At 31.1% G+C, this 27,330-nt stretch overlaps 2 long non-coding RNA genes across 7 annotated transcripts; both read left to right on the forward strand.

Annotated features, from left to right (window-relative positions):
* Positions 1-442: 442 nt before the first annotated feature.
* Positions 443-26,734, forward strand: LOC127707322 (uncharacterized). Of its 6 annotated transcripts, XR_007984778.1 has the most exons (7): positions 443-663; positions 5,236-5,328; positions 6,654-6,799; positions 8,508-8,681; positions 10,164-10,232; positions 10,713-10,767; positions 26,567-26,734. It is a non-coding gene; the product is annotated as an uncharacterized LOC127707322 (long non-coding RNA). The 6 variants fall into 6 exon arrangements; XR_007984775.1 differs by lacking the exon at positions 10,713-10,767 and having other exon boundaries at positions 8,504-8,681; XR_007984773.1 differs by lacking the exon at positions 10,713-10,767.
* On the forward strand, positions 22,681-23,597 carry LOC127707324 (uncharacterized). Its single transcript, XR_007984779.1, has 2 exons — positions 22,681-22,744; positions 23,200-23,597. It is a non-coding gene; the product is annotated as an uncharacterized LOC127707324 (long non-coding RNA).
* Positions 26,735-27,330: the final 596 nt, after the last annotated feature.

The raw sequence follows: 27,330 nt of genomic DNA on the forward strand, positions 1-27,330 counted from the left end.
CTTATATCTCAAAAACAAGCACACGGACCTATCATTTTTTTTCTTCTTTTTAAGTTCCGTTATGATATTCTATAAATTCATAACAGTCTTGTTATTTTGAAACAGAGTAGCAAACATCCTTAAACATAACAGTTGGATTATCCATACCTGCATGATGGATTGGATACGAAATTTATTAAATAAGCATTATATGACATAAATCGACATAATGCGAAGCATACTTTTCATAACAATTATTGAGAATAATCTGTACATTGCATGTGCATAATCTGTATATATAATTTTTGAGAATATGTTCATGTGCCATGGTATTGTTTACTATTTTGAGCGCTCTTGAATAAAGAATATGTTATAAGACAATTTCGCAGTGTAATATTTTTTAAGATATATTTTTTCGTTTACATGAATTAAGACGCATTTTTTTGGAAAATCAGTTACAAATATATATCAAATATAAACCAGGATTTATAAATGTTTTAACCTATTTATCGCCCCGTTTATCACTCGATTTATTTTTTAATGTTCTAAATTATTTTTATTGGAATCTAGGCTAAACCTCGGTGCTACTTTTAGGTATGCACCCAGATCTACAACGTACGTCACGAGTCACGTGTTATTTGTAAGTTTCCAGCCGCCATTTTTGGAATTTTGAAGCGATCAAAGGTAAGTATTCTATGATTTATTTGCCATGAAAGCATGTATCGGTAAAAATATATAGACAAGCACATAACAGGGGTCGATACTGACATGGTTTAGCATTACTGTTTCATGTTAACACGACCTAACTTTTCAAACACTCTCAAAAACCGTGAGCGGATCCTGCATCTGTACAATGTCAACATTGACGTTTGTGAAAGTACTATCTTTTCCCTCGTAACAGAATGATAAATATCCGAGGGGGGGGGGTGGGGGTACAAGTCAAATCGGCATCTAGTCAAATCCAATAATATTTCATTATTTGATACAATATAAACAGATAAATAATTCAAAAAATCTCAGTAAAAATGTATAAATGATCTTTCTATCTTTAAATTATTGTTGGGGTTTGGCTTTATCTTTTTAATTTATATTACTCATTACATCTACATATAGCATGTATAGTTAAAAATCACCAAGCAGTTAGAATACATATTATAAGTTTTCTCAACAATCTATGACTGACGTTTTGAATAGTTATCTTTTCAATTGATATTAATAACTTTTATCAATTAGTGAATTACAATTTACAGTTATTATTACATAATTTATTAACATGTTTGTTTGTTTTAAATCTAAACAGGTTGTTATTGATGTTTTTTTACTTTAAAAACTTAGTAAAATACATGAAGCCATTACACAAGCTGTTGTTGTTTGATCATGAGAAAATTAGAAGCAGGAAAAGGGGAAATTATGAGTCCCTTTCATTACTATCACTAATCAACCTTGAATGTCAATTAAGGTGTTTTTTTTCAGGAAAGTTTAAACAGCATTAAACCAACAATAATGGAAAATTCTCCTTTAGTCATGTTGGTTAAAACAGAGACATATATATGTCTCTGGTTAAAACATGCATAAAAATATCTATAAATACCGCGAATACACATCAAGTTGAATGGAAAAAATACATGCACAGAAACCACCCAAAAATGAAAATAAGTCAATATTTCTAGACAACGCCTTGTTTATTTTAATCTATTTGCTTCAAATACTGAAAATATTTAACATGGGTGGCGAAATGAATACATCGGGTGCCGATTTAACAAGGTACCAATTTGACCAAGTGCAGATTTGATCTCAGGTTACATTTGTACAAGGAGACAAAATTCAGCTAAATACCAAAATTGCAAATACAATTACACATAACCCAGAGATCATTATTTGCTTTCCAAAATAAATTACTGTACCAATCGGAATTTTAACCTGTGACCCTTTGCACAGAAAGTCTCTGCTCTACCAACTCAGCTAAATGAGTAATCCACAAGCACATGTTTAAGTATCAACAAGGTAAGACCTAATGACATACCGGCAATGTCAACATCACTTACCCTGGCTGTGTAAGTGTAATTTCATTCCACCCTGTTTTTATTCCAGGTGACTGTTTTTCACTAGAGAATATTGGATGTAAATAGTGTGAAAGCGTCGATCTTGATCATTGTTTTTGTCCAGCCTGTGACTATTGTCGCAGAAAGCTCGACATAGGGATAGTGATCCGGCGGCAGCGTTAGCTAACTTCTTAAAAGCTTTATATTTTAGCAGGTAGAAGACCTGGATGCTTCATACTTTGTATAAAGATGCCTCATGTTACGAAGTTTCCGTCTGTCACATGTCCATTGTCCTTGACCTCATTTTCATTGTTCAGTGACTACTTGAAAAAAAAGTTAAGATTTTTTGTAATGTTAATTTCTCTCTCATTATGAGTAATAGTATAACTATATATGGTAAGGTATGTGCGTAGCTTGCAAGGTCCTTATGCCCGTCAGACAGTTTTCACTTGACCTCTACCTCATTTCATGGATCAGTGAACAAGGTTAAGTTTTGGTGATCAAGTCCATATCTCAGATACTATTAGCAATCGGTCTTATATATTCGGTGTATGGAAGGACTGTAAGGTGTACATGTCCAACTGGCAGGTGTCATCTGACCATGATCTCATTTTCATAGTTCAGTGGTTATAGTTAAGATTTTGTGTTTTGGTCTATTTCTCTTATACTGTATGCAATAGGTCTACTATATTTGGTGTATGGAATTATTTTATGATGTACATGTCAGTCTTGTAGGTTTTATTTGACCTTGACCTCATTTTCACGGTTCATTGCTCAGTGTTAAGTTTTTGTGTTTTGGTCTGTTTTTCTTAAACCATAAGCAATAGGTCAACTATATTTGTTGTATTGAAGAATTGTAAGCTGTACATCTCTGTCTGACATGGTTCATCTGACCTTGACCTCATTTTCATGGTTCATTGGTCAATGTTTAGTTTTCTTGGTTAAGTCTGTTTCTTAGAAACTATAAGCAATAGGTCAGCTATATTTTGTGTATTGAATAATTTTAAGGTGTACATGTATTTCTTGTTTGGTTTATATGACAGTGACCTCATTTTCTTGGATCATGTTAAGTTTATGTGATAGTTGTAGTAAAGCTTTATATTTAGGACTATCAACATAATATCAATGATTAGTATTTAAGAAGGCGAGACATTTCAGGATGTGCACTCTTGTGTTTATATTAGACCAGTTTATTGTTTAATACATAAATTAATAGGTTAAAATTAGAATAGTTTTCAAGGAACCAGTTTCATTATAAATAGATATTGACATTGAAGATATGATTTTATATCGAAGTCTACCAAAACGCAAATGCACAGAAAAACTTTGGCAATCCAGTATATATGAATATTACAATTTAGTGACAATTTAAAAGCATATATTATATGATTTAATTGATGGTTTTCATTAGAAAAATTATCAAAATTTAATTTGTAAATAAATCATTATATTGTGTTATCATGTAGTGTTCAAAGTGAGTACTAAAATAGTTCATCAGAAGACATCACTGTATATGAATCTTAAATCCCAGTTCAAAGTAACTAGTGCAATCATTCCAGGTACAAAATCACTAGTCAGTAGTGTAATAATTCCTGGTTCAAAATCACTAGTGTTATTGTAAGCCATAATAGTGTCCTGTGAAAAAGTGTCCAGTTGGACAGTTTTTCATAGAATTTTGGTATTTAATAATGTCCATTGCCATGATATATTGTCCCTCAAGTAGACAGATTTTTACTGCAAAAGTTATGAAATAGTGTCCACCCACAGGACAAGTTTTCATACTAGTTGCTATTAAATTGTGTCCTCCAAGGGAAGTAATACAAAGGTCATTAAAAAGTTTTATTGTACTTGAAATTTTAATAAAATCAGAAGGATTGAGTAGAAATTGATTTATATAAACAAACAAATAATGGATGGAAGTGAATATAGATACATTTAAGTTCTAAGAAATACCCAGCTAATGCTAATAACAATGAAAGAAGAACAATAAGAAGGGAGTGTGTAAAGTATAAAATCAAATGTGAAGAACTTAACTATATTTATCATGAGAAGAAGGCAAAAGAAAATATTGAATTTTGGTATTAAATAATAATGTCCATTGCCATGCAATATTGTCCCCTAAGTGGACAGAATTTTACAGCAAAAGTTATGAAATATGGTCCACCTACAGGACTAGTTTTCGTAGTAATTGTTATCAAATTGTGTCCTCCAAGGAAAATAATATTGAACAGCATCTGTTACTTGTTTGAATTTAAATCATTATACATGTATATATATATATATATATATATATGTTGAAAACATATACAAGTCTAAATTGAAAACGACGTTCAAACCTATGATTGCGTTGGATAAAAACCGCAATTTTTATACGTGTGCATATATATATATATATATATATATATATATATATATATATTAAAAAATAAGAAGATAAGGATGGTATGAGTGCCAATGAGACAACTCTCTGTCAAAGTAACGATGTATTTAAAGTTAGCAATTACAGAATTATAGTATTAAATAATGTCCATGTTCATGGACACTTTTTCATACCTGAGGACATAATTTCATAGGAAATTGTGTCCGGGACACATTTAAATAAGTAAATATTGTCCATGGACAGTATTTACTATGAAATAATGTCCGGTGGACATTATTTCATGGGGACATTAATAAATCCTACATTATCAGAATCCTGGTTCAAAACATTTATGTGAACATTCCATGGACATGATGGATGAAAAACACTAAGTTTACTTTGTCCATTTTTTACATAAATCAGCTATGCAAGTTAAATAGTTAATTCAAATATCCCCCATAAATACCAAGCCCCATTTTTTATACATTTCCCCTTCAAAAAACTCTCTATAGAATTTTATCAAGAGTGGTGAATATTTTACTCTGGACCTGGATTAAAAACCCTAGTGAATTTTTGTTGGTGGATTATAAACACTTGGGATTTTCATCCTCCACTGGCGGAATCAAACCACTGTTACAACTGCATGTAGGTTTTACTTTTAACCAGTCCCTTGGTTTTTTTGTGTGTTGCTTAAGTGTTTTGTGTGTGGTTATAAATACACTTTGAAAATATGGAAAAAAAATTCAAATAGTTATAATTGCCATATAATAATAATAGTATAGGTAATATAATAATTACATATTGTGTGAAAAGATTGATTATGCTAATGGTTTGTTTATATTTTCTTTGTTGAAGCTCCGTGCCTAGACTGCAGTTTTTGGCAATTCTCAACATTAGGAAAGAAAACTTGAAAGAAAACTTGAAACAGCAACCAAGATACAGATACATGTATGAACAGTTATTGAATATGTAAAACTTTTATTTTAGCGTACTCAACATCACCTGATTTTGTACTTGAATTAACGTTTTCTGGCTTTCTTAAATGAACATTGAAAATTTATACTACTCTTATTGGAGACTCAGTTGCAGCAAATTACATTAAATTTAAATTCAAAAGAACACACATTCTAAAATTGAGAATCATTTGAGAACTGAAATGGGGAATGTGTCAAAGAGAAAACAACCCCACCAAAGAGCAGAAATAATCCAAAGGCTACAAATAGGTCTTCATCTCTAGCCAATGTAGAATAAACAAACAGCACTATGCACAAGTCCTAGTCACATGTCAGAATAGGTACATTGTAAATGAAGAAACTAAGCAAAATGACCATGATACATAAATTTACAAAGTTCTACTATCAGTTACTGACATGCCAGTTCCAGATTTGAACTAAACTGATTGACAGATTATGTCTTCATCATATGAAAATCAAGCATAATCCCTCCTGTTTAGGGTGTAGTATCATACCATGGTTAAAAATATGAGAAGAACATAAAATTGAGAATGGAAATGGGGAATATGTCAAAGAGACAACAACCCGACCAAAGAGCAGACAACAGCCGAAGGCCACCAATGGGTCTTCAATGCAGAGAGAAAATCCTGTATCTTGCCAATACCGGTACCTGGTTTTAGAATAAATGTGTTTACATCTGATTTAACGACCCTATGAATGAATCAATATTAATTCCAAAATATGCCATCTTTAATTACCCCAAAACAGTATCGTTACTATATATCCCTTCTAAATAAGTCAGATTAAACTTTTATAAACTGAGGTTTACTGGGGTGACTGACAACATTTTTGTGCTTTGTATAGAATATTACCATAAAATATTTGATGTGAAATTTAATTGCACATCCAAAGTGAAATACCTGAACGTATAAGATGTCTACATGTTGATCTTTATTTATGAATGATGTCCTTGTACCGATTATAATATTTCTTAAATGTTTTGACTAGTTTGTGATATCAAAAACTTTGATGTAATAATTTTCAGTAATACAGAAATTTCTTCCATTAAAATCAAATATGTTGTTTCATACACGAGCGAATCGAACAAGTTCAGATATGTATAAACGTTACTCCATAAGATGGAGAGAATTGAATGTCAATAAATGTTTCTTATAATTAGTTCTTGAATAAATTCCAGTAGTATTGCTTTTTTCAAAGATAATATTGTATTATGATGTCATTTTGTGGGGAAAAAATCCCTCTAAACTATTCTATTAGTTAGCTAATTATTCACATACATGAATAAATCCTTATTTTCAGGTACAGATGCCCTTAAAGTTTTTGATGAAGTTAAGAGCAAGATACTATCCCATCCAGCAGTGATACGGTATGACCAATTCCCAGACAATATGACAAAGAATAACAATTGGACACCAACAGTTCACATATGAGAAGATGTTTTTAGGGTAAACCACATTGCCGGTCTTCAAATGACACAGAAATTAACAACTATAAGGTCACCGTACCCCTTCAACAAAGAACAAAAGCAACACCACATACATGACATAGTCACCTATAAAAAGCCCCAAAATAAAAAAAAGTAAAACAATTCTAACGAGAAAACTAATGGCCTAATTTATGTAAAAAATAATATGTATTACTCAGCAACAAATAACAACTACTGAATTCGTAACATATGTTCCTGACATGGGACAGGCACATACAAATGTGCAGGATTAAACTAGTTTGAAGACGCCAACCCTTCCCCTAACCAGGAACAGTGGTGTAACAGTACATCATAACAACAAACTATAAACTTTAAATCAGTTGAAAAAGGCTTAACTCATCTCATGGATACGAATAGAATTACATGTAACAAAAACACAAATTGGACATGGATGAGTACTTGTACATCCCAACAACAAAAACTAGAAAACTAATGGCGTAAAGTAATTAATGAACAAAAAAATGAACGAAAAACAAATATGTCAAGAGTTTTGTGCCGACCACCTTTCCATCAGGTGGTCAGCTTTTTTTTCAAATTCCGTTTTTTTTTTTTTCGGTTCCACACCGTAAAAATTTAAATACTAATTGCGCCTCGCTGATTTGTTTTCATAGACAAAAATGGCAGATCGTCAAATTTCAATGTTTTCTTTTATTAATCGGGGGAAGAGAAAGGCAGATGACGATGGTGATAAGGAAAATTCTAGGCCAAATAAGTCAACTAAAATGGATATTTGTATTGAAATTGTTGAAATTGAAAAAAAGCATCAAAACAACGGAAAAGGCACGCAAGCGAAGATAAATATGAACAGGACTTTAAATGGCTAATCGTCACAGAGGAAGATTATTACTGTTCTGTGTGCCAAAAATACAGCACTAAAGCGAGGAACAGGACAGAAACTTGGATCGATAGGCCATGCATTCGCAGGAGAAGGGAGTCCTGCAAAAGCCATCTAGCTAGCTGCTATCCGAGATGCACAAAACTAATTTGTCAAATCAAATCAAAGAATATTTGACAGTTTATGTGACTACATCTATTTATTTTTGTTCAATTCCATTAAATGTGAATACAATACTAATCCTTCTTTTTGTGACCCCTACCCACAGTAAAAAAAAACCAGGTTGGAAATGTTTTAAAAAAAACAACACCCCGTTGCAAGTGTTTTTTTCAAAACACCCACCTTACCTTAGTGAAAAAAGGGGAACACTGTATGTAACACAGCAACAATGGCAATTAATTAACCACTGAATAACAGGGTCCTGACTTGGACAGGCACACACACTTAAAGTATAGATCTGAGAGTACTCACAGTTACTGACAGCTAGTTCATGTAGTTCAAAGCCAATAACAACTAATAAAAAAAATCATGCATCTAAGACTAATTAAATTATCAATTAATACACATGCAACATCCATATATATGTATATAACTATATGATATTTAGTTTGATTTTAATTTACTGATAACAAATCAATATTAATACCAATAAAAGCAATATTCAAAGATCTAATTACAGTGTTGATTTTGGTAACCTTTTCGAATAAGTTTTTTTAAAGGATCTATAAGTTTACCTGGATCGTTTCTAAATTTCTGGGCTAGGAAAACAATTTAACATATGATCAACATATACATTTGTACTCATATTTGTTCTTTTTTTCTTTTGAGGCAGACTTCATACATGTACAGGAGCTTCTAAGGAGGAATTGAAAAGAAGATTGCATTATCCTTAACTTCACATTTTGCTATAAAGATGATTTCCTTTTATTGAATAATTCAAAGAATGGTGACTTTGTTGAACGCATGTATCCCATTGAACTTGAAATAAAGGATTCAACAGATACAGGTAAATCTGCCTCATATCTTAACTGACATCTAGAAATAGACAATGAGGGTCGGTAAAGAACAAAACTTTTAAGACTAAAGAGATGATTTCATCTTACTAATTATGAACTTTATATTTCTGCAGTTACCACGATCCCAATATGGCGGAGGTAGAAATAAGTAAAATCGATTTCTGCTAATTTTCCGTTTAAATGTGTTGTTTTCAAGAACTACTCAGCCGCCAGGTTGATCTGTATTATTTTGTTGTGTATGTGTGTTATAAATATCATGTATGGCCTCATTACCGAAATAATATCCATCAAATATTTTAGGAAGATAATCGTAACTTAAATAAAAAGATAATGGTAACTTGTGGACAAATCACTTGAAAGATTAATTGTAACTGCAGAATATTTCAATGATAATAGCTGTTGATTTTGATTTAAAAAAAAGAAAATCATCACTGGTGTTAAACTGATCATAGAAACTGCAGTTACCACTATCCCAATATGGCTGAAATAAGTAAAATCTATTTCTGTTAATTTCTCTGTAAACATGTTGTTTACGAGAATTAGTCTGCTGCTAGCTATGTTGATCTGTTGATGGGGACAGCGACTATATCTAAATGTTGCTTGAAAGTTTGATAGTGTTACCAGAAATAGTGCATACATAGTTATCTTAAACTAATTTACTTTTTGCTTTGTAGATATATATTCTATATATTTCGCAAAAGTTTAAATTGAGGGTAAATATTGATTGGTATTGAGTATACTTAAAGAGGTAAAACATGTACATGTATTCATTAATTTAAATGATTTTAAAGTTTTATTAGATAAAAAAATCAATCAATCAATAACCGTTTTAGCGTGCCCTTAGTACTGGCAACTTGGCTTGTGATACTCTCTGGGACTTGCAGTTCACTTACAGATATATCGACCTAGTAGTAGTTATAAGATTTTAAATAGTTACAATGATCTGGCGCTGCAACAGATGTGTATTTGACAACTCATATTAAGTCTTTTTTAAGTGATTCTCTAGACCAAAACCTAATATGCTACAAATGTCAATTGCCATAATTTGATCAAACTATCTTCTGTTTTTCTGGACAACTTGATATATCCTCTCTCTGAAACACAATTTGTTTTGACCTGCATCTCATTTTAGAATATAACTATGATTTCCCATTTTATGTTATGGCTTGATGGACAGACCGTATATCAAAAAGCTGTGATTAAAATAACTTGTCAATATTTTATGCTCAACCTATATATACCTATCACAATTTTCACAATAATTAAAAAATAAACATCATAAAAAATATTCATTTAAATGTAAAAGTCCTATGCATACCAGTTATTTTTTTTTTAAATGTGAACTGTAGAAGCTAGGTCATTATTTGTATTGATATGCCAGGAATAGATTGTCATTATTCACAGTTATACTGTGGAACATGCTTTTTCCCCAATCTGTCAAAATTATATTAAAAAATGTCTACTTCTTTCAGGTGAATCCTTGCTGGGTCATTGAAAAACCTACTGGAAGTTCTTCTGATACTGGAAATTGAAAACAAATGGTCAGTATGATTACATTACCAGCATTGTATAAAATTCCTGTGGTAAAGAGGATATCGATTGCTTGGGTAAATGTCAAGCATAAATACATTGTACTTCATTTCCACTTCATATTGACATTGTTGATGTCGGTGTATAAGATGATTATATATGATGTTTTACTGTATTACAATGGAAAATAATAGATTTGTAAATTACCCAAGTTTATTCTGTTTATTTATATCTTAATTTTCTCTTTCCTTAGTTACAAATGTTGTTTTAACTTAATTAAGTGAGTGTTGAATGTAAAAAGATAGAGATGTGGTATGATTACCAATATGACAGCTATCCACAAATGATGTGGATATAAGGGACAATAAATAATGCCTTCAACAATGAGTATTAAAGATCTGAACCTCGACAAATTAAAAAGAATAACGACCAGATTTATGACAAAATAAAATGAAAAACAATTAATATGGAAACTAACCACTGAATTTCAGGCTCCTGGTTCCAGATTTTGGACAAGCACATACAGATTTTAATTTGGTTTAACTTGTGAGCACTTAACCAAGGAATATTAACAATATGTAACAAAAAATCTCTCCTTTGGCTTACCTTCTATTGAGTTCTTGCATAGAGTTTTCCATCTATCAGGAAACTGACTTATTTAATTCAAGAAATCCACAATTATTTATTTTTATTTTTCTCTTTATATATTGCATTTTTTCCTTAATATATCAAAAGCTATAATAGAAGAGAAGAGAACGATACCAAATGAACATTCAAAAGACCAACAGACAACCAATAGTGCACAAAACATATAACAGTAAAGACTGAGCAACAAGGACCCCACCAAAAACTGGGAGTGTTCTCAGATGATCTGGAAGGGTAGGCAGATCCTGCTCCACATATGACAATTGTATAGATGTAGAGATAATTTAACTTGGTTTAACTTGTGAGCACTTAAATATCAAAAATGGTCTAGTTTCTGGTGTCAAAATTTATGAAACCTGAAACTGTATTAAATGTTTCTCTTTTGTTTGGGAAAGAATTAAGTATTTGTTTATGTGCATCACTAAAATATGCAAGACAGGCCCTACACCTGACAACCTCATGTTTTTTTATATGACTGCAAAAATATTTTGGGGTTTGCATAATGCTATGATGCTGTCGTTGTCGTCGTTGTCTGATGACACATTTGGTTACTGGACAATAACTTTAGTTAAAGTGAATTGATCTCCATGAAATTTTACAAGAAGGTTCAATACCACAAAAGGAAGGTTGGGATTGATTTTTGGTGTTATGGTACCAACAGTTCAGGATTTAGGGGCCAAAAACAAGTATTTTTATAGTTTCTGGACAATAAACTTGTGTGTAAGTGTATGTGTAGGATTAAATAGTGTCCCCCATGAAATTATGTCCCATGGACAAAATTTCACGGATATGACCTGTGAAATTTTGTCCAGGACAGAATTTTATTATAAAATATTGTCCACTTCTGTGTAAAAGTGTCCCTTGAAAAGATATTCTATTTTAACCTTTGTTGGATATTTTTTCATAGTGAAATCATGTCCAAATTGCATAAAAGTCTTGTCTAATACCAAACAATTTAATTACAATAAATAATAAGACTAAATCGACATTTGTTTTTAAATATACAGTAGGAATCAATGAACTGTTTTAACATCTTTGGATTGTCATTTTTAACAAGATCAATAATATCATGAATAATATTCATAAATACTCGATTGTCGCTTCTTCTTGCGCATACGTTTGGGTCTAAAAGGCATGTATATAAAACATTTCATTGTTTTTAATTTCAAATTGCTTGGCCTTCCTTCTAAATGATCTTCTTTCATTATTATTAAACTCTGGAGGGTATTGACCATCAAACAAAAAGTCATATAGCTGTTTATATTCACCACTTTCCATATTTGTTCACATCTGTTGTCTTGATTTAAATTTCAATTATGATTTGACTAATTGATTAAAACATTTCAATGATTGCTAAATTATGTCCCTTCTTAAGGGACAGAAAAAACAGCTACACTATGAAAAATTGTCCCATGTGACATATTTTTATAAAACATCTATGAAATTATGTCCAAGTACAAGGGACAATTTTTCACTAAGGGAGACACTATTTTATTGTCGAGCCTTCGACTTAAGTCGAAAAAGCGAGACATAGGGATCCTACATTCCGTCGGCGGCGTCCACAAATATTCACTCTGTGGTAAAGTTTTTCAAATTTTAATAACTTTCTTAAACTATCCTGGATTTCTACCAAACTTGGACAGAAGCTTGTTTATGATCATAAGATAGTATCCAGAAGTAAATTTTGTATAAATAAAATTCCATTTTTTCCGTATTTTACTTATAAATGGACTTAGTTTTTCTGCATGGAAATATTACATTCACTCTGTGGTTAAAGTTTTTAAAATTTTAATAACTTTCTTAAACTATCCTGAGTTTGTACCAAACTTGGACAGAAGCTTGTTTATGATCATAAGATAGTATCCAGAAGTAAATTTTGTAAAAAAATTAATCCATTTTTTCCTTATTTTACTTTTAAATGGACTTAGATTTTCTGCCAGGAAACAACATATTCACTCTGTGGTTAAAGTTTATAAAATTTTAATAACTTTCTTATACTATTTTGGATTTGTACCAAACTTTGACAGAAGCTTGTTTATGATCAAAAGCTAGTATCTAGAAGGAAATTTTATAAAAAAAATAAATCCATTTTTTCTGTATTTTAATTTTAAATGGACTTAGATTTTCTGCCAGGAAACAAAACATTCACTCTGTGGTTTAAGTTTTTAAAATTTTTATAACGTTCTTATACTATTTTGGATTTGTACCAAACTTGGACAGAAGCTTGTTTATGATCAAATGCTAGTATCTAGAAGGAAATTTTGTTTTCTTCCAGTTAACATTACATTCAGTCTGCAGTTAAAGTTTTTAAACATTTATTAGATTCATAAACTATCCTGGATTTTTACCAAACTTGGACAGAAGCTTCTTACAATCAAAAGATAGTATCAAGAGGAATATTTTTATTGATTTACTTCCTCATTTTTGTTGAGGCTGTGATTAACAGAAAAAGTAGGCGAGACACTGGGTTCCGCGGAACCCTTACAAATTTTAGTTTACAATATTGATATTCTGTCCCGTGAACGAAATTTCACAGATGAACTGTGAAATATAGTTCAAGAAGACACAATTTCATGGGACAATGGATCTCTCTGAAATTATACCACAAGGTTCCATATCACAAAGGGAAGGCTGTGATTGAGTTTGGGGGTAATTAATTGCCCCAAACATCAGTCAGAGCTCTGACATAAACAAGTCAGAATAAAATGACTTCTTCAAGTCAGAAAGTGTTTTGAAATTCTGACCTGTACGCGTCAATTTTTGTTTTGCGTAGTTTTCACTCGAGTCCGTCAAACCAGAAGTTATTTTGAATTTGCCGCCGATCTACGACACATACGATCACGTGGTTTTTTGCAATAGATCACGTGTTTGAGAGTCGTTGTTTTGGAAGTGTCTTGAACGAGAAGTCATTGAATATTATATTGATTATTTACGATTTTTAGTGAAAATCTAGGTCATTGTGGGCATTCTTAGAAAGGTAATTCATATTACCTCCGTATTTTCATGGGCATTTTTATATTTTTTGCCTATAAAGAAGTTCCTTGCAAGTGATTTTTTTGCTGTTTCATGAAGGCGCGCGACCTGTAAATACGGACGCGTGGTCTTTTAGATGACCTGGTGTTTGACAATTCTGACTTGTTCAGGTCAGAAAATGTTGTTATGATAATGAATTGTTATTTTCGGGAGATAACTCGTGTTGTCTTAAACAATATTAACATTATTAACCAGTCAGTGCAATTTAAAAAGTAAAATTATTGCTTCGAGCTGAACATCGTCACATGATTTTTTCTATTTTTAAACTCAATCACGAACTGATTTTTTAACCTTTGTGATTCGTTTCTCCCTATGAGAAAAACGATCATTGTGAATATTGATATGATGATAATGAAACGAAAATGGGAAAAATTTTAATAAAAGAAAAAGGAAGGGAGGGTTTAAACTAAAGAACCCAAGGGTTTTTATTTTTATTTTTAAAGTTATAACTTGAGAACAATAAGTGATGCACACACCTGGTCTTCATTTATGATCATGGGACATGATAAAACAAATCAAATGAAATGTAGGGCAAGTCTCCAGGGATCACCCCTATCTCTGTCATTTCTCTATTCCTCTTTATAATGTCAAATACACCGTATCGCTATTCCCGCTTGACCCGAGAATCTGTCCCGCTCGAACTTTTGACGTCATGCAACAATCACTTTTCCATTGTGGCGTCAGATATTTTCTATTATGACGTCAAAATTTTTCGGGAACTTGTGTGATGTCCAGTAATGGCGGATAAATAGCGATAAGGTGTATTGATTTGAATGAAATATACCGGGCTAGTCTCCAGGTTTACCCCCACCCCCTGCCATTTGCAAATGTTCTTATATTTTGTAAACGGTAGAGATCCCCACCCCTAAACCATATATATTCTTGTATGGGACAATTTAACAAATCAAATGATATGTTGGGGAGGTCCCTGGCCCCTACCCCTCCTGTTTGAAAACTTGTAAACGGTCGAGATCCCCACCCCTAAACCATATATTTTCTTGAATAGGACAATAAAACAAATCAAATGAAGTATAGGGGAAGTCCCTTGGGGTCACCCCCACCACCTCCTGTGTGAAAACTTGTAAACGGTCGGGATCCCCACCCCTTAACCATATATATTCTTGTAAGGGTCAATAAGACAAATCAAATGAAATAAAGGTGGAGTCCCTGAGGGTCACCCCACCCCCTCATGTTTGAAAACTTGTAAACGGTCGAGATCCCCACCCCTACACCATATACATTCTTGCACAGGACAATAAAACAAATCAAATGAAATATAGGGGAAGTCCATTGGGGTCATCCCCATCCCCCTTTTTGAAATGTTCTGGATCACCACCCCTAAAGGTAAACCATATGATATTCCTGTTCGTCATTTCAAGAAGATTTGAATGACATGACGGGTCAAACCCTAGGCGTCACTTATGCATATCACTTTACTAGACAAAACCAATTTGTACTGGAACTTGCCCAATGTCAGGCAACCATGGGAAATGACGAATTATGGGAGCTTAAATTTGTTTGGGAGACTTCGTAACAGCATCCTGTTACAATTATTTCTTGTTTATTTTAATCTGCTGAGAGACCACCTTTACATATTATATTTATCAGTGTTTATGCAAACAGAATTGTCTATTCAGTATTATTTTCCTCTCACATGCATCACATCTTATTAATTACATGGATATAGGAAGATGTGGTATGAGTGCCAATGAGACAACTCTCCATCCAAGTTACAATTTATAAAAGTAAACCATTATAGGTCAAGGTACGGCCTTCAACACGGAGCATTGGCTCACACCGAACAGCAAGCTTTAAAGGGCCTCAAAAAATTACTAGTGTAAAACCATTCAAACGGAAAAACCAACGGTCTAATCTATATGAAAAAAAAAAAAATTTTGGCATATTTGTTTTCCTCTGAAATAACACATCTATAATTCTTACTCCAGATGCTTAGCCACATGAAGCATTTACCTCTTATTTGAGACATAGATAGTCTTTGTTTCTACAGAAGTGAGAAGAACATTGGAAGTCAGAATGTTCTGACTTATAAAAGTCTGAATGTTCTGACTTATAAAAGTCTGAATGTTCTGACTTATAAAAGTCTGAATGTTCTGACTTATAAAAGTCTGAATGTTCTGACTTAATAAGGTCAGAAAGACTCAGAATGATCTGAAAATACTGACTTTTATAATGTTTAGAGTATTTTAGAATATGAATGCACTTGTCATGCTAGTACCATAAGAAACCCTGACAAGATTTTGTTCCCAAACAAAAATTTTTAAAGATATTAAGAATAACAAGTGTACAATGGAACATAAATTACAAAGTTATAAGTGTTGTGAAAAAAGCTATTTAAAAAAAAATCAATAGATAGTTATCTTTCAACTTTTACATGTATTTAAAAAACAGTGAAAATATTATGGATTATATGTACGGCTTCTTGAAGGACAACAAAGTCACCATATTTGGTCTGAATTTGTATGTTTTTTCTCCTCAAATTTTTTTTAACATTATTAATGTCGGCTTTTTTCTTAACTAATTTTAAACATTCTTAATTATAATTAAATTTCCCCAACATTTTGCTTACAAAACCGGGTCTTCACAGATTCAATGTGTCTGAAAATGTTTTATATCCTCAAATAAAATGGGTATACCATGAGTTTAATGGTCATGCAGATATGCAATCCAGGATGTTAACAATCAGAGTTTAGATTACAGTCATATAGTAATAGGCAGAGTTTTTCTTATATAATCAATAACCAGAGTAAAGATAATTGATTAATAGAGGTTTAGTTTAATATAAGTAATAAACAAAGCTAATTAATACACTTGCAATAACATACATGTAGTTAAATTAGTAAATACAGAATATTCATAAAAAATTCAGACAGAAATACTGTAATAGGTCAAGTCATTAGGGACGACATCAAAAGTTCAATATAGGATAAAAAACTTAATTCACATCACATAGTTTTTTCACTGACCCACCCACCCCTCCTCTTAACTTAATTTGGGAAAGATTGATTGACCAATATGGATTTATGTAAAATCGATTTTGGATAAACAAAACTTGCAGCAACTTTAACCCCACCCCCACCCCCAAACTATTTGATTTAAGTTTTTTTTATCCTACATTAGTCTTTTGATGGCGTCCCTTAGAATGTGATGACTTTGTACATGTTGTAGTGATAGTTATGGCACCCATACAACATATAGGAATCAGTCAAAAGGAGAGAAAAATTCCCGAAATTTGTCACATAGTGACATTTGTGAGTCGGAATAACAAAATATAGACTCATTAATCTCTCCATCTTTTCAAAAATTATGAACCAGATTTTATGCATATCCATTTAGTTGTGGACGGACTCTTTTAAGTCAGAACATGATTTGACCTGTTTGAGTCAATTTGATTTTTCCATACATTATCATTAATATCAAATGGCAATGCCTGACTTAATAATTTCAATAAATTGAGTTTTTGACTGATTTTTTAAAGTCAGAACATGACTTGACCTGTTTAAGTCAATTTGCAGAACAAAATTTCCAATCAAAGCTAGGTGTACTTCCTTTAAGCCCTGCAATGCCCGGCTTAAATATTTCAATAAATTTATTTTAGTTTTGGACTGACTCTTTTAAGTCAGAACATGATTTGACAACATGTTTAAAACAAAATACATTTAATATTGAATATATTGAATATACCAAATAAACTTTTTTATTGTCCTCATTATTGTGACTTATGGGGTCTTTATTCTCTCCGTCTCTTATCTGGCTCACCCATACATTTTTAAATCAATATGACAATACTATACTTAAAAGTTGTAATAAGTTTAGTTTTGTTTGACTCTTTGAAGTCAGAACATGATTTGACCTGTTAAAGTCAGTTTACAGAACAAAATTTCCAATCAAAGCTAGGTGTACTTCCTTTAAGCCCTGCTTCTGAATCTGCCATTTTCGAGTTTATTATTTGATAAGTTTTTAGAAACAATTAAGTCAAATGGTTATTTATTTTAGGGGATCTTACATATATTTCCTGTGTCTTTTATCTGACGTTCCCATACATTCATTAAATAACATATGGCAATGCCCAGCTTATATATTTCAATAAATTTATTTTAGTTTTGGACTGACTCTTTTAAGTCAGAACATGATTTGACCTGTTTAAAACAAAATACATTTAATATTGAATATACCAAGTATACTTTTTTATAGTCCTCATTATTGTGACTTATGGCTACCTTATTTCCTCTGTCTTTTATCTGGCTCACCTATATATTTTTAAATCAATATGACAATACTAGACTTAAAAGTTTTAATAAGTTAAGTTTTGTTTGACTCTTTGAAGTCAGAACATGATTTGACCTGTTAAAGTCAGTTTACAGAACAAAATTTCCAATCAAAACTGGTCTTTTCCTCTAAGCCCCCCCCCCCTAATCTGAATCTGCTACTGTTGAGTTAATTAATTGATAAGTTTGTTTAGAAACAATTCAGTCAAATGGTTTTAAAATAATATTTTTTATAACCAAAAGTTCCATATGTTAAATTAACAGAAAAAAAAGTCATAAAAATGCAGAAATAGAATAAAATTTTAAGATAATTTGATGAAATTTGTAAACAAAATACATTTGAATATTAAATATACCAAATAAACTTTTTTATAGTCCTCATTATTGTGACTTTATTATTGGGTGTCTTTTATCTGATTTTCCCATACATTCTTAAATGCATATGACAATTCCAGACTTAAAAGTTGCAATAATTAGTAAAAGTATAGTTTTTGACTGACTCTTTGAAGTCAGAACATAATGTGACTTGTTCAAGTCAGTTTGCACAACAGGATTTACCTCAATGAAATATTAAGATATCAAATATATACCAAATTAACTTTTATATAGTTCTAAAAATTGTGACTTAATATTTGTGATCTTTTTTCCTACTTGTATCCATACATTCTAACAATCACATCACAATCATGACAATGCCCGACTGTTACAGTTGCAATCCATTTAGTGTTTGACAGACTCTTATAAGTCAGAACATGATTTGACCTGCTTGAGTCAGTTTACAGAACACAATTTCCAATCAAAGCTATGTGTTCTTCCTCTTAGTCCCCTTCTGAATCTGCCACTGTTGAGTTTATTAATTGATAAGTTTTAAGAAACAATTAAGTCAAATGGTTATTTATCTTAGAGGATCTTGCATGTATTTCGTGTGTATTTTATCTGACTTTTCCATACATATCATTAATATCATATGGCAATGCCGGACTTAAAAATTTCAATAAATTTAGTTTTTGACTGATATTTTTAAGTCAGAACATGATTTGACAACATGTTTAAAACAAAATACATTTAATATTGAATATATTGAATATACCAAATAAACTTTTTTATTGTCCTCATTATTGTGACTTATGGGGTCTTTATTCTCTCCGTCTCTTATCTGGCTCACCCATACATTTTTAAATCAATATGACAATACTATACTTAAAAGTTGTAATAAGTTTAGTTTTGTTTGACTCTTTGAAGTCAGAACATGATTTGACCTGTTAAAGTCAGTTTACAGAACAAAATTTCCAATCAAAGCTAGGTGTACTTCCTTTAAGCCCTGCTTCTGAATCTGCCATTTTCGAGTTTATTATTTGATAAGTTTTTAGAAACAATTAAGTCAAATGGTTATTTATTTTAGGGGATCTTACATATATTTCCTGTGTCTTTTATCTGACGTTCCCATACATTCATTAAATAACATATGGCAATGCCCAGCTTATATATTTCAATAAATTTATTTTAGTTTTGGACTGACTCTTTTAAGTCAGAACATGATTTGACCTGTTTAAAACAAAATACATTTAATATTGAATATACCAAGTAAACTTTTTTATAGTCCTCATTATTGTGACTTATGGCTACCTTATTTCCTCTGTCTTTTATCTGGCTCACCTATATATTTTTAAATCAATATGACAATACTAGACTTAAAAGTTGTAATAAGTTAAGTTTTGTTTGACTCTTTGAAGTCAGAACATGATTTGACCTGTTAAAGTCAGTTTACAGAACAAAATCTCCAATCAAAGCTAGGTGTACTTCCTTTAAGCCCTGCTTCTGAATCTGCCATTTTCGAGTTTATTATTTGATAAGTTTTTAGAAACAATTAAGTCAAATGGTTATTTATTTTAGGGGATCTTACATATATTTCCTGTGTCTTTTATCTGACGTTCCCATACATTCATTAAATAACATATGGCAATGCCCAGCTTATATATTTCAATAAATTTATTTTAGTTTTGGACTGACTCTTTTAAGTCAGAACATGATTTGACCTGTTTAAAACAAAATACATTTAATATTGAATATACCAAGTATACTTTTTTATAGTCCTCATTATTGTGACTTATGGCTACCTTATTTCCTCTGTCTTTTATCTGGCTCACCTATATATTTTTAAATCAATATGACAATACTAGACTTAAAAGTTTTAATAAGTTAAGTTTTGTTTGACTCTTTGAAGTCAGAACATGATTTGACCTGTTAAAGTCAGTTTACAGAACAAAATTTCCAATCAAAGCTAGGTGTACTTCCTTTAAGCCCTGCTTCTGAATCTGCCATTTTCGAGTTTATTATTTGATAAGTTTTTAGAAACAATTAAGTCAAATGGTTATTTATTTTAGGGGATCCTACATATATTTCCTGTGTCTTTTACCTGACGTTCCCATACATTCATTAAATAACATATGGCAATGCCCAGCTTATATATTTCAATAAATTTATTTTAGTTTTGGACTGACTCTTTTAAGTCAGAACATGATTTGACCTGTTTAAAACAAAATACATTTAATATTGAATATACCAAGTATACTTTTTTATAGTCCTCATTATTGTGACTTATGGCTACCTTATTTCTTCTGTCTTTTATCTGGCTCACCTATATATTTTTAAATCAATATGACAATACTAGACTTAAAAGTTGTAATAAGTTAAGTTTTGTTTGACTCTTTGAAGTCAGAACATGATTTGACCTGTTAAAGTCAGTTTACAGAACAAAATTTCCAATCAAAGCTAGGTGTACTTCCTTTAAGCCCTGCTTCTGAATCTGCCATTTTCGAGTTTATTATTTGATAAGTTTTTAGAAACAATTAACTCAAATGGTTATTTATTTTAGGGGATCTTACATATATTTCCTGTGTCTTTTATCTGACGTTCCCATACATTCATTAAATAACATATGGCAATGCCCAGCTTATATATTTCAATAAATTTATTTTAGTTTTGGACTGACTCTTTTAAGTCAGAACATGATTTGACCTGTTTAAAACAAAATACATTTAATATTGAATATACCAAGTATACTTTTTTATAGTCCTCATTATTGTGACTTATGGCTACCTTATTTCCTCTGTCTTTTATCTGGCTCACCTATATATTTTTAAATCAATATGACAATACTAGACTTAAAAGTTTTAATAAGTTAAGTTTTGTTTGACTCTTTGAAGTCAGAACATGATTTGACCTGTTAAAGTCAGTTTACAGAACAAAATTTCCAATCAAAACTGGTCTTTTCCTCTAAGCCCCTCCCCCCCCTAATCTGAATCTGCTACTGTTGAGTTAATTAATTGATAAGTTTGTTAAGAAACAATTCAGTCAAATGGTTTTAAAATAATATTTTTTATAACCAAAAGTTCCATATGTTAAATTAACAGAAAAAAAAGTCATAAAAATGCAGAAATAGAATAAAATTTTAAGATAATTTGATGAAATTTGTAAACAAAATACATTTGAATATTAAATATACCAAATAAACTTTTTTATAGTCCTCATTATTGTGACTTTATTATTGGGTGTCTTTTATCTGATTTTCCCATACATTCTTAAATGCATATGACAATTCCAGACTTAAAAGTTGCAATAATTAGTAAAAGTATAGTTTTTGACTGACTCTTTGAAGTCAGAACATAATGTGACTTGTTCAAGTCAGTTTGCACAACAGGATTTACCTCAATGAAATATTAAGATATCAAATATATACCAAATTAACTTTTATATAGTTCTAAAAATTGTGACTTAATATTTGTGATCTTTTTTCCTACTTGTATCCATACATTCTAACAATCACATCACAATCATGACAATGCCCGACTGTTACAGTTGCAATCCATTTAGTGTTTGACAGACTCTTATAAGTCAGAACATGATTTGACCTGCTTGAGTCAGTTTACAGAACACAATTTCCAATCAAAGCTATGTGTTCTTCCTCTTAGTCCCCTTCTGAATCTGCCACTGTTGAGTTTATTAATTGATAAGTTTTAAGAAACAATTAAGTCAAATGGTTATTTATCTTAGAGGATCTTGCATGTATTTCGTGTGTATTTTATCTGACTTTTCCATACATATCATTAATATCATATGGCAATGCCGGACTTAAAAATTTCAATAAATTTAGTTTTTGACTGATATTTTTAAGTCAGAACATGATTTGACCTGTTTAAGTCAATTTGTCAGAACATAATTTGACCTGTTCAAGTCAGTTTGCAGAACAAAATTTCCAATTAAAGCTAGGTGTACTTCCTTTAAGCCCTGCTTCTGAAATTGCCATTTTTGAGTTTATTATTTGATAAACTTTTAGAAACAATTAAGTCAAATGGTTATTTATTTTAGGGGATCTTACAAATATTTCCTATGTCTTTTATCTGACGTTATCATACATTCATTAATATCATATGGAAGTGTCCAACTTTAAAATTTCAATAAACTCAGTTTTGGACTGACTGTTTAATGTCAGAACATGATTTGACCTGTTTAAAACAAAATACATTTAATATTGAATATACCAAATAAACTTTTTTATAGTCCTCATTATTGTGACTTTAGGGGACCTTATTTCCTCTGTCTTTTATCTGGCTTTCCCATACATTTTTAAATCAATACGACAATACTAGACTTAAAAGTTGTATTAATAAGTTTAGTTTTGACTGACTCTTTGAAAGCAGAACATGATTTGACCTGTTAAAGTCAGTTTACAGAACATTCAAATCAAAAATTCCAATCAAACCTAGGTGTTCTTCCTCTAAGCCCCCCCCCCCCTAAATATGAATCTGCTACTGTTGAGTTTTTTTAGAAACAATTCAGCCAAATGGTTATTAAAATTTTTTTTTTTTGGCAACCACAAGTTCTATGTGTAAACTTAACAGAAAAGAAAAGTCATGAAAATACAGAAATAAAATAAAATTTTAAGATAATTTGATGAAAATCTTTAAAAACAAAATGCATTTGATATTGAATATACCAAATAAACTTTTTTAAGGTCCTCATTATTGTGACGTAAGGGGACCTTATTTCATCTGGCTTTTATCTGGCTTTCCCATACATTTTAAAATCAATATGAAAATCCTAGACTTAAAAGTTGAAATAAGTTTAGTTTTGTTTGACTCTTTGAAGTCAGAACATGATTTGACCTGTTAAAGTCAGTTTACAGAACAAAATTTCCAATCAAAACTAGGTCTTCTTCCTCTAAGCCCCCCCCCCCCCCCCCCCCCCCCCCCCCCTCCCCCCCTTTTTCCCTTTATCTGAATCTGCTACTGTTTAGTTAATTAATCATGTTAATTGATAAGTTTTTTTAGAAACAATTCAGTCAAATGGTCTTTAAAATAATATTTTTTACAACCAAAAGTTCCATGTGTTAACTTAACAGAAAAGAAAAAGTCATGAAAATACAGAAATAGAATAAAATTTTAAGATAATTTGATGAAACTTGTAAACAAAATACATTTGAATATTACATATACCAAACAAACTTTTTTATAGTCCTCATTATTGTGACTTTATTATTGGGTGTCTTTTATCTGTTTTTCCCATACATTCTTAAATGCATATGACAATGCCAGACTTAGAAGTTGCAATAATTAGTTAAAGTATAGTTTTTGACTGACTCTTTGAAGTCAGAACATAATTTGACCTGTTTAAAACAAAATACATTTAAATATTGAATATACCAAATAAACTTTTTTATATAATCCTCATTATTGTGACTTTAGGGGACCTTATTTCCTCTGTTTTTTATCTGGCTCTCCCATACATTTTTAAATCAATATGACAATTCTAGACTTAAAAGTTGTAATAAATTTAGTTTTGACTGACTCTTTGGGGTCAGAACATGATTTGACCTGTTAAAGTCAGTTTACAGAACAAAATTTCCAATCAAAGCTAGGTGTACTTCCTTTAATCCAAGAAAGTCCTTGCTTTCAGACTGCTTCTGAATCTGCCATTTTCGAGTTTATTATTTGATAAATTTTTAGAAACAATTAAGTCAAATGGTTATTTATTTTAGGGGATCTTAACATATATTTCCTGTGTCTTTTATCTGACGTTCACATACATTCATTTAATATCATATGGCAATGCCCGGCTTAAATATTTCAATAAATTTATTTTAGTTTTGGACTGACTCTTTTAAGTCAAAACATGATTTGACCTGTTTAAAACAAAATACATTTAATATTGAATATACCAAATAAACTTTTTTATAGTCCTCATTATTGTGACTTATGGGGACCTAATTTCCTCAGTCTTTTATCTGGCTTACCTATACATTTTTAAATCAATATGACAATACTAGACTTAAAAGTTGTAATACGTTAGTAAGTCAGAACATAATGTGACTTGTTTGAGTCAGTTTGCACAACAGTATTTACCTCAATGAAATATTAAAATAATAAATGTTTTGCTCTTAATACATTTAGCTTAAAGTGGATGAGAATATATCTTTTATTAACATAGTCTTATCATGAATAAGTGTCTTGTTTTTCCTTGGAAGATTTGAAGTATTGTCATGTAATGTTTCCAATATTGTATTTTGTAAATCTTTTGATATTCAGAAAATTGTATGATCCATTTTTTCTCACCTGGTTTTTCTTTGTATTTTGAAATAATTGAAAGTGATGAGATAAATATATTATGTTTAGATTCTGGAAAGGAGAAGGTATGATGTCAGATGAGCCCCACTTTTTAAAACTCTTTAATTCGAAACTAGTAATCACCATATTTTTATGGAGATTGATAACAAAGTGGTAGTAATGACTGCTTCAAATCAGAACAAAAATGACCTCTCGAAGTCAAAATGCATTAAAAAGGGGCATAAATCTTATTAGAATATGAAGATATTAAGTCACAATATTTTGTGCAAAATCTGACCTGTGGAAGTCATTTTATGATAAATTAAAGTCTGACATAAACTGACCTGTACAAGTCATATTCTGTTGAGTGCAAGAAGGGAGACAACACTTACATCAAATTATATCTGACCTATGGAAGTCATTTTATTCTGACTTGTTTATGTCAGAGCTCTGACTGAACATGCAGGACTCAGGGGCAAAAAAGGGGCCAAAAACAAGTTTTGTTTTCTAGTTTCCAGACAATAATTTGTGTTTAAGTGTATGGATCTCTCTAAAATTTGCCTACATGGTTCCATTCTACAAAGGGAAGGCTGGGTTTGAGTTTGGGGGTAATTGCTCCAGGGGGGGGGGGGGTTCAAACTTTTTTTAATTTCAAATTTTTTTGTAAAGTTTTAAAAAGAAATCTTTAAATGCACAGTATTGCGCAATTGATTTTTAAGATCTTTGACAACATTTGTTTCTTGTCAGAAACCTATATTATGTCAAAAATTTGATCAGAATCCAAATTCAGACAGTAGCAAGCTTGAATATTGTGTCCAAATTTGCCCCAACTGTTCATGGTTCTCCCTCTGCGGTCGTATCAGGCTGCGCTCAGCGAAGCATTTCATTAGTTTCTTTGTTGATTTCAAAGGTATAGGGAAATCATGAATTTTAAATATCAAACAAAGTAAATATATCTTGTAGTCTAGTGTGTTTTAGTTGCATTGCATATCATATCTGTTATCCCTTGTAAAAGAAACTTTTCTTACGTTAGACTATATTTTTTTTCACAAAATAAAACAAATTATTTTTTCATATTACAACAGGGACAGCATTTTTTTTTACCACCACCACCCACAGAAATAAAAATTAATTAGAACAACACTCCCTTTGCATTTTGGTATTTCAAATACAACCACCCACATAAAATTTTAAAAAAAATACCTTCACTGGGGGGACATAATATTTTCTGGAACAGCCCTTATATGTTTTTTGGGGGACATAGTATTTTCTGGAACAGCCCTTATATGTTTTAGTATAAAAAAAATAGATTTCAAATTTTATCTATTTCAAGTTGATAAACACAAAAAAACCTGTGATAAATTATCTATATTACTCCAACCCAGCTAGATATCAGATGTGGTATTAAGTTTGCCAATGAGACAACTCTCCACCAGAGACCTAATGATGTAGATGTTAATGATAAACCACACATTGAAATGCCTACCTGCTCATTCTGGATATGACATCAAATTTTTCATTATCGAAACAAAATACATTTTACTATCTGTAGCTGGTAACATTATTTTTATACTCTTCATAGATTAGTTTTTGCAAATTAAACTATCTCTTGCAGATGGATTCTATAATCAGAGGGGAGATGTGAAAAAAATCTTTATTAAAGTAGGTTGATAATTCAAATTGAAAAATTCAATTTTAGCACTAACAGGTGGTTTTGCATTTCATTTATTAAAAGTATTATAATTAATAATAGCCATGAAACAATGATTTTATTTTCAGGTCATTTTGGAAGAAAATTGATAGAGGAAAGATACAGATATACAAGAATTTCATATTTGAAATGCACTTAATATTTCTTTTGTATATGATCACCAAATTTTGGCAGTCAAATAAGGCCAATTAAAATTAATTGATAGATTTTCATCCCCGCCTGCCCCTCTGAAAATGTCCCGCTGCGATTTTTTTTATTTTTAAAAATATACGATTTTTCCGGATTTTGTTCATTTACGTTACCGGTAACCGCCGATAATTTCGATTCATTTAAACTTCCTTTTTCAAATTTCGGTTTTCGTATTTCTTCGAGTAATATAAGTCGACATATTCTTCTGCTCAATGATGACAACATTATCTTTTGAGAATATAGATTGATTACTAGAAGGACATAAATTATTTGGCTTACGAGTAATTGGCGTTGTCCAAGAACGGTAATCACGGTTTGTCACAAATTTCAGTGAATATAAAACCGTCGATTATTTTATTTATACAATGACATTGTGTAAGGAAATTTAGACTGTGAATGATATCCAAAGCGCAAAAATCGTGGAACACATTGATACAAAATCATGACTGGAATAAAGAAATTAACACAAGCACGAACTTGTGCGATTTATGACCGTATATTGAGTACAAAGAGTCGGCCAACGTACAAAATGTATTATAGCTGCCATGGCTTAGATTTACCTCCAAAGCTGTCATTTCAGCCCTTCAATAGAGTTATTAAATAACTTTTTTTTTTTGGTTCAGTTCATGTTTTACATTGTAAT

The sequence above is a fragment of the Mytilus californianus genome, unplaced genomic scaffold (genome assembly GCF_021869535.1).
Source record: "Mytilus californianus isolate M0D057914Y unplaced genomic scaffold, xbMytCali1.0.p SCAF_63, whole genome shotgun sequence".
Classification (NCBI taxonomy): domain Eukaryota; kingdom Metazoa; phylum Mollusca; class Bivalvia; order Mytilida; family Mytilidae; genus Mytilus; species Mytilus californianus.